General features: G+C 46.6%; 1 protein-coding gene across 1 annotated transcript in view; it reads left to right on the plus strand.

The window, feature by feature from the left end:
- Positions 1-15,458, plus strand: part of CDYL2 (chromodomain Y like 2) — a 350,650-nt gene that overhangs the window by 38,669 nt on the left and 296,523 nt on the right. The gene's annotated exons all lie outside the window — the stretch shown is intronic.

Raw genomic sequence — 15,458 nt, forward strand, 5'->3', positions numbered from 1 at the left:
CGCCCAGCTGGTGGAGACCGAGCATGGTACAGCCTCTACGGAGGAGAACAAAGGTTAAGATTCCTGTACCTTAGGACTCAGGGATGCTGTTCTTACTGATACACTGCAGAGAAACTCCGCTAGGAATACGGAGTCGTGTACCGAGCCTGTTCATGGCAGCTTCCTCTGTAGCCGTTAAAGCATCCTCCTCAGTGCTGAACAGGAGAATGAACGAATACGTTCACACATCAGGAGGTGTCTGTGAAAATGTGTGAACCGAAACTTCATGCCTGTGGACGTGTCTCACGAATCTGGTCATGAACAACAAAAGCAAGTTGCAGAGTAATACGTGCAGGATGATCCCACTGATACCAAGTTTAAAAACACACCGAAGAAGGCAACATATTGCTTAGGCATACAAGCATATATAGGAAAGATGGAATGAAGTGCATAGGAGTGAAAAGCCCTGAATTTAAATTAGCAGGTAACTTTAGGGAGGAAGAAGGGGATTTGTTTGCATGGGCATGCAAGGATCGTTAACCATGGCCCTGTTTTATATTCAAAGGTGAGTGGGATGGTGGGTACGTTGGTATTGTTGCATTATCATTTATATTCAGTGCCTACACATCATCCGCTTCATCTGTTCCCTTCTGTCCTTCCTGATAAAACCTCCCTTTTGTTTAGGCATCTACCCTCCCTTTCGGCATCCTTTGGGGGCCTCAGGGAAGCTGACCCACCCTCAGGCTTGGGGTACATGGACTCATCAGATTAAGGACCCATCCTTCTTACCAGCAGTTGGTTCAGAAAAGGCCATGTGTCCATTTGCGTTCAATTAAAGTTGGCAAGGTTTGCTGAAGTCTTCCGGGAAGCAGCACTGTCTCTTAAGAAGAGAGCTGCAGGAAGCCTCTCTGTCTCTGTCGCCCAGGCTCTGTCTTTCTTCCTGGCCCCAGAAGAGGAAGCAGATAGCCTGGCTTGCCATGGCCGTCCTCCTCCAGCAGTGGGCGGAACAGCCTTACAAAGCAACCAGCACTGTGAGTGGTGGAGTGGAGAGACGATCAGGTGTGTAGATTGTACCATGCTGGCTCGGAGGGCCGCCTCACCTTGGCTCTTCTAAGAATGGGAGCCAGTAAACATTCCTGAGATGTAAGCTACCTTGGTCTGGGCTTTCCATTGTCTTGCCGCTGCGAGCATTCTCTCTGTGCCACAGAGGTTGCTATGGAAGCACAGAGCACACAGCAGTTTCCTAATCAGGAAAGCTAAGTGTTTCTTAATTCACTCAACTTTAAGCTTTTCTCCTGTTTTCACTATAAACATTTGTCCTGCTCGCAAGGGTTAGCCATGGAGGAAAACTCATGAACAGGAAGGAAACCAAAGGTTTAATGGAAAAGATCTGGAAGAATCTGGAGTGGTTGACTTTTTCTGAGAACACGTGTATTAGTTTCCTGTGTTTGCTGCAGCAAATTATTATAAACCAGGGAGAGAAACAACAGTATTTTTTGATCTCCCAGTCCCGGGGCCAGAAACCCAAAATCAAAATGTCAGCAGGGCAGCGTGTCCTGCAAAGGCTTATTATCTAAGGGAGGTTTCTGTCCCTTGACTCTTCCAGCTTCCGGTGGCTCTTGGCATCATTCTCATCTCTACCTGCACCTTCACAGAGTCTCCTCCTTGTGTGTCTGAGTGTCCCCTCTTCTGTTTCGTATAAGGACACGTGTCATTGGATTTAGGGCCGCCTGGACATTCAGGATGGTCTCATCTCAAAATCTTTAACTTAATTATATCTGCAAAGACCGGTTTGCCAAATAAGGTCATGTTCACAGGTTTGGGGATGTGGACATACCTTTTTTTTTTTTTTTTTTTTTTTTGGTGCCAGCATTCACCCCACTATAAAATAGTTTTCCTCTGTCATGATTTTATATTGCAAACAGGTAACATAGTTCTCAAAAGTGGTTCCTGAGTCATAAAAATAGGAATAAATCTGAGTTCCCATAGTGGCTCAGCGGAAATGAATCTGACTAGCATCCATGGGGACGCAGGTTCGATCCCTGGCCTTGCTCTGTGGGTTAAGGATCTGGTGTTGCCATGAGCTGTGGTGTGGGTCACAGATGCGGCTCAAATCTGGCCTTGCTGTGGCTGTGGTGTAGGCTAGTGATTACAGCTCTGATTCGATCCCTGGCCTGGGAACCTCCCTGTGACGAGGGTGCGGCCCTAAAAAGACCAGAAAAAAAAAAAAAAGGAATAAATAGGTTGACATCAACTGGTGCTCCCCAGAAAGCATGATGTCTTCTCTCCTCCAAGTCAGATAACGGCTTCGTAAACCTCGGAGAGGTGGGTGGGTTTTTTGTTGTTGTTAAGATGTTAGCAGCGGAAGTGAAGTCGCGTGACGTAAACGTTGGACAACATGTTCTCGGTGTAAATTCCCGGCTCCCTGGGAGATAGATGGTGTTCAATCCCAGCCCCGGCCCCGGCCAAATGTGGACCAAGAGGCCCCGCATCAAAGACAGGCGACCGGAAGGGAGGAGTATGAGCAGAATTAGCAGAGAGCCGATGGCTGTGCGAGGAGAAAAACTAGTTCTGTTTTGAGACCACTTCGTCTCCTCTGAGAGGCAGTGGATAGATCCCGCAAAGGCAGCTGTTGGAAAGGAAGGAAGGGACGTTGGACTCGGAATCAGATAGACCCGATTCCCGTTTCTGACCTGTTTCTCTTTGCTCTTGGAGCAGTCAGGTGCGCTCCCTACATCCGTTTTTTTTTTTTTTTTTCTCCCCTAAATCTTAGGAAAATTGTGCTTCCCAACGCAAGTTTATTTCATAAAAAACGCGAAAGGGGACACATACCTCAGGGTTGTTGCGAGGACAAACCAATGTGCCCTCTGCAAGAGAACCTCATCCACGGTGGGGGCTCAGCTCGTGTCTGTTGCATGAGAATCTGAACTAGGAATGTCCCACAAGTGGCAGGTCGGGAACACGTGCAGTGTGGATGTTACCCTGTTCTCCAGGTTCCCCAGTTTCTACAAGGCCTCCACTGGAACTCGAAAGGCCCAGATGAACACATTGGCCTTCCCTTTCTAGCTTTAATGGAGTGACTGGTGTGCATTAAGCCCCCTACTCTATCACAGACAACTATAAACCCAACACAATGTATGGGGCAGCTTTTGTCAGACAGTGGGCAACAAATATAGCAAGAATGTGGTCCCTGAGAGATGGGAAACTCAAGAGTTGAGTCCCAAAATCATCCAGTACCCTGCCTGGGACAATATTTCGGTGGCATGAAGAATGGGGATTTGAGCAGAGCACAGCGGTCCCACTGACTGAAGGAGGCAGAGATCAGAGTCCGGGGGAAGTGAAGAAGCTAGAATCCATGGGGTGGGATGTCTCAGAGGAGGGCGCTGTACAGGAAGCGCTGTGGGGGTGGGGGTGGGGGGAATCCCCTTTGACCCTGTGGCCAAGAGACTCATGTGCAAACAGGACCACCCGAGGCATATCAGAGAGCAGCAGCCACAGGGTTGAGAGCAGAATGGAGGTACTAGAGGATGAGCTGTGCTGGGGCTCATTGGTTTTCGGTCCTGCCAGAATGGAGAGGAGAGACCTCCTTCGTGGCTTGTTACTACCCTGGCATCCAGCTGTAGGACTGGAAAGGCCATGCCTTAGGAGTAAAGACTGTCTCAGAGCAGAGTTTCTCAACCTTGGTATTATTGCTCTTTTGAACAAGAGAGTTCTTTGTTGTAGGGGCTGTCCTGTGCATCATCGGATACTTAGCAGCATCCCTGGCCTCCACTCACCAGATGCCTTCACCACCTTGTGACAACCAAGGATGCCGCCAGACATTAACAAGTGACTCCTGGGGCAGAATCACTGAAAACGCTGCCCTAGGTTAAGACCTACTCTGTACCTTCCCTAACAACCCCCACCCCCCACCCCAGTGTCATAACAAGATTTGCAGTCAAGGTAGAGTTTAGGGTCAGGGCTGAGTCCTAAAGTTGCGTCCTAAACAAGTTGGAGGGGCTGGGCTTTCTACAGGTCCACTCTAATATCCTCAAGCTAAACCTGCACTAGTTCAAGATGGTTTGCCAGTAAGTGAACCGCGGAATCGGTACCTTTCAGGAGATGATAGCAAAATCCAGATATACATATAGTTAACACACACCCTACTATATATTAATCACAGTGTCTGATTTTTAATCAAGAAACATTAGAAATAGGGAAAAAAAAGTGATCTCTAGTTAAATAAAAGGCAGGCAATAAAATCTAAACTCAAGATGACCCAGCTATTGGGTTTAGAAAATGAAAGATTTAAAGCAGCTCTTATAAATCTATTCAGAAAATTAGGGAAGTAAATTGACAATCTTGGCAAAGAAATGGAGACCACAGAAAAGAACAAATGGAAATTCTGCCAGTGGAAGTAAAAACTGAAATGAAAAATACCTGAATGTATTTAGCAGCAGATTTGAGATAGCAGAAGACAGGGTCAGGGAACTTGAAGGCAGATGAGTAATAATGATCCAATCTAAAGACCAGAGAGTTAAAAGGGTTTTAAAAATGAACTGAGCCCCAGGGACCTGTGGGCCAATATCAAATCTTATCTTTGTGCATTTAGAGTCGCAGAAGGAGAAGGAGGCTGGGAGAGTCCACCTCCAGCAGACCTGCATTGCAAGAAATGCCAGAGGATATCATTCAGGCATGAAGAAAATGACACTGACACATACAGACCAATCTAATCTAGGGCCCATGTCATAGTAAAGCAACAAAAGCAATATAAATTGTGTAGTTACGAAAAAAATCCAGGCCCCCAGTAACATCCAAGGGAATTAAAATCACAATCCACAGTAACACTCCCTTAAATCCTTTTGGTGGTTTTAAAATACGGCCACATATTTCTTTGATACTCTGGCCTTCAAAAGATGGAGACGGTTGCCTTCCCCTTGGGTGTGGGCTGGACTTAGTGACTCACGTCTAATGAATCGATTGTGGTGGGAGTGACGGTGAGTGATTTTCAAGGCTGGGTCATCAAAGGCCTGCGGCTTCCTCCTGGTTCCCTCTCCTGCATCCCTCACTCTGGGGGAGTCAGCTGCCACGTTGTGCAGACACCCAGACAGCCCGTGGGAGAGCCCTTGGGATGCAGAGTCAAGGCCTCCCACCCACAGCCATACGAGTGCGCCCGCCGTCTTGAAAGCAGGCCTTCCAGTCTCTCAAGCCTTCCCAGGACGTCAGCCCTGGCTGATAGCTGAACGGCACCCTCGTGAGAGACCTTGAGCCAGAACAGCCCCGCTAAGCCTCTCCCAATTTCCTGACCCAGAGAAACGGCAAGAGGATAGATCTTTATTGTTTTGAGCTGCCACATTTAGGGATAATACTTATGCACCAATAGATAATCAATCCAATCCGTTTCCTCGGTGGATCTCAGTTACCACCTGACTCTATGTAGCAGCTCCCAAATCTCTCATCCTGTTTCTTATTTCCCCCTCTTTTCAAAATCTTAGCAGATACCCTTAACCGTTCAGGCCCAATTCTCCCCCTTTGTTTCTTTCTCACTCTCTCTCCCCTCTTTATTTATTGCTTAGTTTTGGTTTTATGCTGCTTAGCCCTTTTTCCATGACAAATTCTCACCCCCATGTCTCTGGTTCTTCTCCCACTAATGAGCCAGATTCCCCCCAAAGGACCCAAGAGTGGAGGAGAGTATGGAGAGGAGGTAGAAGGAGGAAATGGTGGCCTGGGAATGCCAGCTTTTCTTCAGTGGAAGGAGGGGAAAGCTGTGAACACACATCTAGCAGTCATTTCGGTCCTTATTATAGTGGTATTTATGACCAGAATTTGTTACTGGCTTGCAAAATGTTAGGTACAGTGCCAGGAGCTTTAGATTTGTGTATTTAATCCTAAAAACACATCCCAATGAGGTAGATGCTATTATTATCCTGTTTTTCAAGAAGAAAACTGAGGCACAGAGAGAGTAAATTACTTGCTTTCAAGCCCCAGGGCCAAGGTGTAAATGTCTGTATTACTCAGAAGCCTGTGGCTGAAGTGGTTATGCATATTGCATCAAATTTTGCTCTCATTGGTTCAGTTTCTCTTTAACTTGTACAAAACCACAGGGCTGACTTCCCACAGAGGCAGTGCTACTAGCTAAGACATTTTTAAGCCCGTTGTTGCCTCATCTCCCTCTTGAACCAGAAAGAAATCCAGAATCTCCACCTCGTACAGAACAGGTGCCCACTCTTCCTCAACCTTGGATGGAATCTGTGTGGCCAGTTCCTAGGACATCGAGGTTGTGGAAGGGAAGTCTAACTGGGTCACATACAGAACCTAAGGAAGAAGATTATCCTGATCCCCACCGTTCTACCTGCCAGTCATTCCAGTTGGTGGCTGGACCACCTGCCCCTCAAGATCGAAATTATGCACCCCTGGCGCATCACCTGAACACAAACCTCCCTCAGCATGGCGGGGTTTGGTGTTGAAAAGGAGTTGCCTCTGCTGCCCATGCTGTTTTAGGCTTCAGCAAGGGTACATGTCTTTCAAAAATGCTCGTTTTTATAATTAAGAAAGTGGCATAATAGCGTAATAGAGAACACATGAAATTACTGACAATCCAAAGCCTTGAAACAGTGATTATTCTTATGACACATTCGTCGGGTTTCCCCTGGGCGATTGTGTTCTGGCCTTTTGTGAGGCCGCTATTTGGGCTCCAGATGTCAAAATCTTAGCTCCCAGGGCTGTTTCTGTCACCAAAATCTGGCCTGTCTGCAGCGGAGGCTCTGTCTTTGCTCAACTCAAAAGTCCAGGATCTTTGAGTCTCCTCCCATCAGCCCTGCTGCGGGGGGGGGGGGCCCTGTGATGACAGGTAGATTTGTCATAAGTTCTGTTGATCCAGTATATGCTCATTTCTGGGTATGACTGGTCGAGTTTATTGTCTACAACCATCTTCTTCCTCCACGGGAGGGTCTTATACATCCATACCCTTTGCCACGTGACTTCCGGGAATGATGCCAGTGAGTGGAGTTACTCCACTAGGTGGAATGTTTTGCCAGCCTTGGCCGTGTGACTTGCTTTGGCCAGTGGAGTGGGTGTGAACGTGATCTAGGCCACGTCCAGGCAGAATGACCTTGCACAGTTTGCCCTGGCCTCTTTCCTTCCTGTGTTCTGCCATCAGACCATCGCTTCCCAAATGCCGACTGCTCCTTCGGCCTGGGCCCTGGAGTCAGAAGATGCGGATCAGAGTTTAGAGAGCTGGTTGTAAGCCACTGCGATTTTTGGAGTAGTTTGTTAACAGCACAATACTGACTGATGCCTGGGCTCTCTAGGCAAGTGAGAGGAGTCCATCTTCTGGGGCACATCTTCCTCTTTGGAGGTATCTAAGCCACTTCTGCCATCTCCCTCCCCACACGGAGGCATCACATCTCTGTGCTTCACTGGTGGGACTCAGATGCTGGCGCACGTGTCCATCATGTTGAGGACAAGCCCCGTGACGTGGTGATGGAGCTGGAGCCCTGCCGCTCACTTCTCTGTGACCCTGGCCAATTTGCTTAGCCACTTTGTTCCTTATTTCTCTCCTTTTGGTAAAAAGAATAGCACTTACCTTAAATTTTGATGCAAAGAATAAATGCAGTGAAAGATTACAACGGAGTTTATGGTTATTGTTCTTCCACCACCGCCTGACTCCATCTGTCCGGGCTTTTAGGAGAGATGTTCACAGAATGCAAAGGAGAACTTCTAAAACTGGAGCTGGGCACCCACAGCGGCCTGAGTCCTGCTGTCCAGCTCTCATCTCCTCTGGTTTCTTCCTTCCTTCCTCCCTCCCTCCTTCCTTCCCTCCCTCCCTCTCTTTCTTTCTTTCTTTTCTTTTCTTTTCTTTTTTTTTGTTCTTTTTGTCTTTTCTAGGGCCGTACCTATGGCATATGGGAGTTCCCAGCCTAGGGGGTCCAGTCAGAGCTGTAGCCACCAGCCTGCGCCAGAGCCACAGCAATGAGGGATCTGAGCCGTGTCTGCAACTTACACCCCAGCTCACGGCAGCACTGGATCCTTCACCCACTGAGCGAGGCCAGGGATCAAACCCGTAACCTCATGGTTCCTAGTCAGATTCGTTAACCACTGTGCCACGACGGGAACTTCTCCTCTGGTTTCTGATTGACTTTATTCTCTCCTCTTGAAGATCGGTTTTCCCCAAGACCCCCAAGGCAAATTTCCATGCTGTCCTCACTTACACAGTCCAGGCAGGAACTCTGACGGTCCTGACGTGGGTTGTGTTTTCATCCCTCAGTCAATCTCTGTCCGGGTGGCATCGGGAGGGTGTTTCCCAAACAGCCATGCCTGGGTTCACATACCTGAGTTCACACTGCAGTGGATCTCGCAGGATCCACTGCAGGAAACATGTGGAAGGGGGATCAAGACAGTAGCCTCATCACCCAGGTTACTGCAAAGACCAACGTGTGATTACTGTCCCTTGGATGTGGTTCGCCGTCATTGTTGGCAGCATGAAAACACATGGTCTTGGAAGTTAGGATCTTGAGGAAATGTTTAAATCCCTACAAACCTCGGTTTTCTCATATAAAACCAGGAGATAATAATTTCTCTCTCCCTGCTTTGTTATGATTAAGTCAGATAACCTAAGAACGTGCCTGGAACATGCGCTCAGCAAATGCTAGTTATTATTCCCCAAGTTCTGCTATCCTTGCACCTGGGCTGCCTAGGTAATGCACTCCCCCCCTCCCTTTCGATGTCCCCATTTCTTACTTTGCAGTGAGGAACAAAGCTCTCAAGTGGGCCAAGCACCCCCACCTGTTCCTCACTACTCCCTCCCTGATGGCAAGCCACATGGCAGGGCAGATTATCAGAGGGTAGGGTCTTGAGAATGAGACTGGAATATACAAAAGAATTTGGGTGGTTTTAAGACGAGTGTCTCCACCAGGATGCCTGAAACACTTTCATTTGCTACATTAGCAACTCAGTTCGTCACCTACTTGACGTAAGGAACCCCCCTGAGAGTCTGATTGAAACTATGGATACTCTTCTCTGAAAGATGCACAATTGTACAAGTTCAGGAAGGGCACAGAGTTTTAGGAAGCCCAGCCATGGGAGCCCAGGTTCAGAGCCCCTGCACTAGATGGGGAATCTTGCTAGGGAACCCCTGGTACCTGCTAACCCAGATGGTGCTTGGATGGGCACTGCCCACTCTCCCTCCATGACTCTCCTTTGTCCAGTCACCTGGGTCTGACCAACCCTCTTTCTGATGGACTCTTTTTTTGTCAGGGAACCAACGAGTCTAGACATGATGTGTGACCTCAAGAAGTCTTTGTTCACTTAGGTTTCAGTCAAGAACTGCGGCCTCAGGGCCATTCTGTCTCTTCAAGTTGACCCCACACTTCTATTTTGATGCATGACCTGTGGATTTTAAAGGTTTTATATCAAGTATTCTTATTTCACTGTCTTTGAGGGATATCAGGATTCTTTTGTGTGCAACAGGTGGAGAATCCAGGTTCAAAATGGTATAGGCAAACAGAGGGAATGGCTCACACAAGTGAAAAATTCAAGAGTCATGTCCCACGTCAGGCACAGCTGCATCTAGGGGCTCAGACATCACCATGAGGCCTGGGTCTCACATCACGTACTAGCTCTTTCTTTGTTTGGGCTCCATTCCCAGGCAGTGTTTCCCAGTTCATGGCAGAATGGTCTAAACATCTTCTCTACTCAGAGATGTAAAGAAGCCCATTTCAAACCAGCTTCCCATCTCTGCCTGGGAATAAAGCAAGCCTAAGACTATCTCCTTTCCCCATCCAGCCAGAATGTGCTCATTTACTCATCCTACTCTTTGATGCGGGGCAGCGGTCAGGGGGACAAATTGACAGGTGACTTGTAGAATGAATACACTGTTGTCAAAGATGTGCCGTAGTAGAGTTGGGAAACAGGTGCAATGGGGACCCAGAGGAAGGAGTGATAAATTCCGCCTGTGAGCCTCAGAGAAGGCTTCCCTGAATAGGGGATGTTCGAGCCTCATCCTAAAGCACAAGGAAGAGTCTTCTAAGTAGTGAAGAGGGTGGGAAACAGCACACGCAAAGGCTTGGAAGCCCCAGAAAGCAGAGAATGTCCAGGAATCTGTGATGAATGTGGTACAGCTAGAGAAAGGTGCTGGGGTAGGAGTGTTGAGAGAGAGGAAGACATGGGACAGAGTGGCAAGAGATATGAGGCCTTGATTATCAGGATAAGGATTCTGGGCTTTCCTGAGGAGTAAGGGGCAGAGAACTGAAGAGTTTCAAGCCCCTGATGGAACCAGATGGCAGATGTTGGCCAGATGGCCCTGGCTAAGCATGGAAGACGGGTTGGGGGAAAAAGGTCCTGAGACAGGGGACTTCTTCCTGGAGAAGCTCTTGCCATCTTCCGGTAGAACCGAGGCCGATGCAAGAGGAAAGGGTTTACAAGCTCTGTAGGAGGGAGAATTGACAGACCTGGAGACCAGATGGATGGGGATCGAAAAAGGAAGGGCCTAGGGTAATTCCCAGGTTTCTCCGATGAGAAACTGGGTAAATGGTGGCAGCCTGCACTGAGTCAGGGAACACGGGAGAGGAGCAGGCTGAGAAGTGAGGGGAGGACGAGGAGTTCAGTCTTAAGCATGTCCGTGATCTTGAGACATCAGCTTGCAGCTGTCCAGGTGTCAGCTGGCTTCCTGCATCTGGAGCCCTGGGGAGAGGTGGGTCCGGGGGACACACCTGAGGCCAGTGGGCTGCAGGTGGTGCTGGTGGTGGAAGCAGTGCTAACCTAGATGGGGCACCACCACTAGAAACAAAAAGCCCCACAGTTGTTATTATTGTCATTTTTGGCGTTACTCTTTTCTTCTGTCCTTGCACGTTCTCTTCAAGATTCCAAGTGCTGGTGGAGGGAGAGTCCACTTGGCTAGCGGAGTCATGGGCCTACTCCTCGGCTTGGGGAAGGCACGAGGGCTTTCATTCACCCGAGATGTCATCAAGCATAGAAAGGGGGCATGGACCCCCCCCCCCCCCAAATAACATATAGCTCCATTTCTTGCTTCAGTCTCAGTTTTCTTCCTGGTGGTTGCTGCTGAAAGGCTAAGAGGGGTATTTCCCCTAAGCTCTGCTCCCCTACTCCCATCTGCATCATAGCACTTGCTTTCTAAGTGTCTATGAAGTTTTATACCAATAATCCCAAACCTGGATCTTTAGGTAGTGGGCCTGGGGCCCACAATTTCACATGAAATACTTTAGAAAGGAGGCATTTTCCCAAGCCCTTGGCTATTTCATGTCTCAGGGAACCTATGATGCCATAAATCACTGCTGACCAGGTGTGGATAAAGCGGACCTGGCCAGTGCCTGGAGCTGTTGGTGGTGCCGCCCGAGGAAGCAGCCTCCCCACGAGCCCACAAAACAACATTTGAGCACCTAGCATGTACCAGGAGCACAGAACATGTGCCCAGCGTCACTCTGGGCACTTCCACACACCGTATTTTATTCAATCCTCACCCTCACCATGAGGTGTAGGGGGCATTTTCTCCATCTGAAAGAAAAGCAAGAAAGATGGGACCCCAAGGCATCAAGTGACTTGCCTGAGAACGGGAGGTGGAAAGTGGCACAGCTGAGCCTGTCAGCCCACAAGTCCTGGGCAGATGCAGGGAGGCTGGCTGGACCAGGAGGCAGTGTGTGTGTGCGTGCTTACAGTGTCACCACATGGGCCGCCCTGGGGCAGGGAGCATCCCAGAAGGCACATTAGCGTTCCTGGTGAAGGTCTCAGAGCATGAGGCTCCAGTCCTGTCCCAGGGAGAAGGGAGCCCACTCTCTGGCTGGAGAGCCCATGGGGTTTATAGACAGACTCCCAATCTCTCCAAGAAGGCTTTCCCCAAGTCTGCAAAGGGATTCCCGCTTTTCCATGGAAGCAGATGAAACTGACAGCTCTCTGCGGAGGAGGAGGAGCCATGGGCTGGCCGCTGGCTGGGCTTCCTTGAATCTGTGCCTCTCACCGAGGCACCGGGCTGTCTCAACAGTAGTTCTGGCTGCAAACAAATCGGCCCAAGAAAACTAGGTCAGCATGCGGCCAAGCAGCACTTCCTGCTGGTCCGCGCTCCCCACGCTCGCGCTCGCGCTCTCGGGCTGCCCTCCCTTCCCCACTTCTCCGCACTCTCCGCTCTTCGCCCCTCTTCGGTTCCCCTGCTCTCATCCCTCCTTCTTGCCCTCCCCTCTTTCTGGTCCTCTGCTCCTGTCTCTCCTGTGTCCTCTCTGGCCATCGGACATCCTCCTCTCCGTCCTCTCTCCTCCTCTCACACTTCTGGAATCAGTACTCAATGAGACAACCAATCTGTGGTTTTTTTAAACAGACAATGCGCTTGTTTTAAAGAGATCAGAGGAGCAGAACAGAAAAGTTCACACATGAAAAAAAGGCAAAATCCTACCACTCAGAGTTAACCTTGGTGAACACTATTCCAGATAAATATTAATGCATACATGTACATATTTTTATGCATTATGTATATAGTAGAGGATAGATATAGAATTTTATTTAAATGAGATGTTTTTTAAAATGTAAAGGTATTTAGTTTGAAAAATTTCTTTTATTTAAATTCAGTACAGGAAAATAAATTATGAAATGGAAAGAATTGTTGAATTTTAAATAAATGTGTCTTTACCACAGGAAACAGAATAACAAGTTTCTTTAGAAAGGGAGGTGGGGGGACAGAGAGAGAAAGAAAGAGAGAGAAGGGTTGGAGATTTGTAAAAGCTACATGTTTTAGTTTTTCACTAGTATAATTAATCCTTGCCAAGAAAGATGGGAGAATTAACATTTTCCTCCTCTCACTTCTCTGTTTCCTGATTTTTAGAAGTTGCACTATGATTATTTTTAATTTCCCAGGCTTATAATATTCACATTCAGTTGTGTGTATACATATACATATATATACATATATATATATTCATTCAGTTATGTATATTTCCCATAATAACCATAGTAAAACACATTTGCTATTGGTTCTATGTCTAAACAGATTGAGTGCCCATCACCAGTACTTTTCCCATGTTTTTTGCATTCCTGAATTATTTATTTAAGGTCCTCTCTCACTTGTCTGGATTTCATTTTGAAGTCATTGTCTGAAGAATGATTTACAGGTCCTGTACTGGGCAGCATCATGGACTGAGTGTAACCTTCTCAAGATACTCTGCTTTCACTTACAACGTTGTACACATGGTTCCATTGTCTTCTGGCATTTGTGCTGCTGTGGAGTTGTTTGAGCATAGCTAGACTTTTTTTTTCTTCTTCCTTGTAGGTAGTTTTTAGAGGGTGTTGGAACAATTCTTTCTATATAATTCCAGTTTAACTGGGATATATTTGGTATTGTGCACCCTGAATAAAATTTTCCTCCAATGGACTATGCTCTTAGAAGCTGAAAAGTCCTTTCTCTCGTTATTTCAGGAAAATTATTCATACTCTGTCGTCTTTAAGTACACATTCTTTGGACTTCATTGGCTTATCAATTTAAGGAATCAAATATGTATGTATTGGTTAATTTGTCTTCCATATCTGTTAGTTTCTAACAGCTTATTTATTTATTTATTTATTTTGCTTTTCAGGGCCGCACCTGCGGCATATGGAGGTTCCCAAGCTAGGGGTCAAATCGGAGCTACAGCTGCTGGCCTACACCACAGCCACAGAAATGCAGGATGCAGGATCCCAGCCGCGTCTTCGACCTACACCACAGCTCACAGCAACGCCAGATCCTTAACCCACTGAGCAAGGCCAGGGATTGAACACGCAACCTCACGGTTCCTAGTTGGATTCATTTCCCCTGTGCCACGACAGGAACGCCAGTTTCTAACAGTTTAAAGATATTTGTCATTTTGATTGTAATGCAAGGCTTTTATTTTCGTGATTCAATTTTCAGCACAAGATCTGTTCTCTCTTTGCTGTCTTGAATTATGCATCAGTCCCATAATATTGTTGTTTTTGTCCTCAGTTTGTTTCCTTAGTTCTTCAGTCTCCCTTTAGAGCATCTCACTCTGTTTTCTCTTCTTGTTTGGAGCTCTTGTTTTATTGACGTTCATGTTTTCATTTGTTGCTGTGTCATATGAATCCCGGATCAAGGTTCACTCCATTCCTTTGGGCGGCGTCCACCCATTTCCCTGGGGGCTGGGATAGCCTTGTTTTTTGTTTTCCAGTTGGCATATTGGTTTGGAGCCTTCCTTTCCATCTGTTCACTTTTCTCTGTTATTTCCTGCCCTCTCCTTTTTTCTTCCCAGCAGCCCTTTCCTTTATTTCTATATTAGAAGAGAGAAAGATAAGAATTGGCAGATTTAGTAAAACTTGCCTGGATTTTGTGGATTAATGGGTACAGTTTCTGGGCGAAGAGGGTGGCTTGCTCCATCATTTTTCGTTTCTTTCCTTCATTGATCTTTTATTGGTTTTTACCTTTTTGATCTTTTTTGAACACTACTGAGGACTTTTGGGGTTTTTTTTGCTTAACCATTTTGCGTGTTATATTTGATGCCAGGGCTGGGAAGTTTTGAGGTGCAATTTCAATCACTGTCCTAACCTTTTAACCTAGAATTTCTGAAGATGTACTCTGTTCACCCAGTTTTCCATGGGCTCACAACTGTGCTTTTTAAAAAATTCCCCAGCCCTTGTCCATGTTTATTCACACAATCATTCTTTCGCTCCTTCAGTCAACATTTGTGTCAAGACACCGATGATAGACTATTTCTTCACTGTTCCTTCCAAACCGCACAAACTACATGTCCCTAACTCAGATTCACCCAGACAGTTGAACTGAATCCAGAGTATGGTCCCAGCATGTAAGAACTACCCCAAACATGGAAAACTAATGAAACTCTTTTCAAGTTGTTAAATTTAGCTCGAGGAATAAATTAAATTGTAAATGTAGTGTTTCAATTTTAAAAACTCTTCTAGCAAAGTTCTCTTTAAAACCAGCTCATAACCCCCCCCCACCCCCCCCCGCCCGACACACACACACACATACCCCCCGCCCCCCCACATAGACCCTGAAGTTGTTTAAAATCTTAGGTCATCAGTCCTGCTATTTACTAGTCTTCCACCTTCCTGTTGAACCATTCTCTTAACTTTTTGGTATTTCCCGGTAATTGCAACACTTTGTTTATATAGTGCATTATATAGTTTCTAAAGTGTTTTCCCCTATTTTTTCCTTTTCTTTCTTTCACACTCCTTTTTTTTTTTTTTTTAATTTTACACTCATTATTTACCTCAATTTACAAATGAAGGAACCAAGGCTTAGAAAGTGAGTTTCCTACACAGCTGGTAAAGCAGAAAAAGCAGCAGAGACATGGAATTCAACACAAATCCCTCTCGTGTTTTCCAAATATTATTGGCTCCTGCTCTCTTGAAATATATGGGATATTGTTGTTTATAGGGGATAAAATTTAGTTCATGTTTACGGTGAGAAACCATTGTATGTACAATTTGGTATCTTATCTTTTTTTTGCCCAAGACTATGTATCATTAACATTTTATTTATTTATTTTTTG

This window comes from Sus scrofa, chromosome 6 (genome assembly GCF_054392235.1).
Source record: "Sus scrofa isolate SSC_HxYL_T2T_F1_AM1 chromosome 6, Sscrofa_HxYL_maternal_Yorkshire_Landrace_v2.0, whole genome shotgun sequence".
Taxonomy (NCBI): Eukaryota; Metazoa; Chordata; class Mammalia; order Artiodactyla; family Suidae; genus Sus; species Sus scrofa.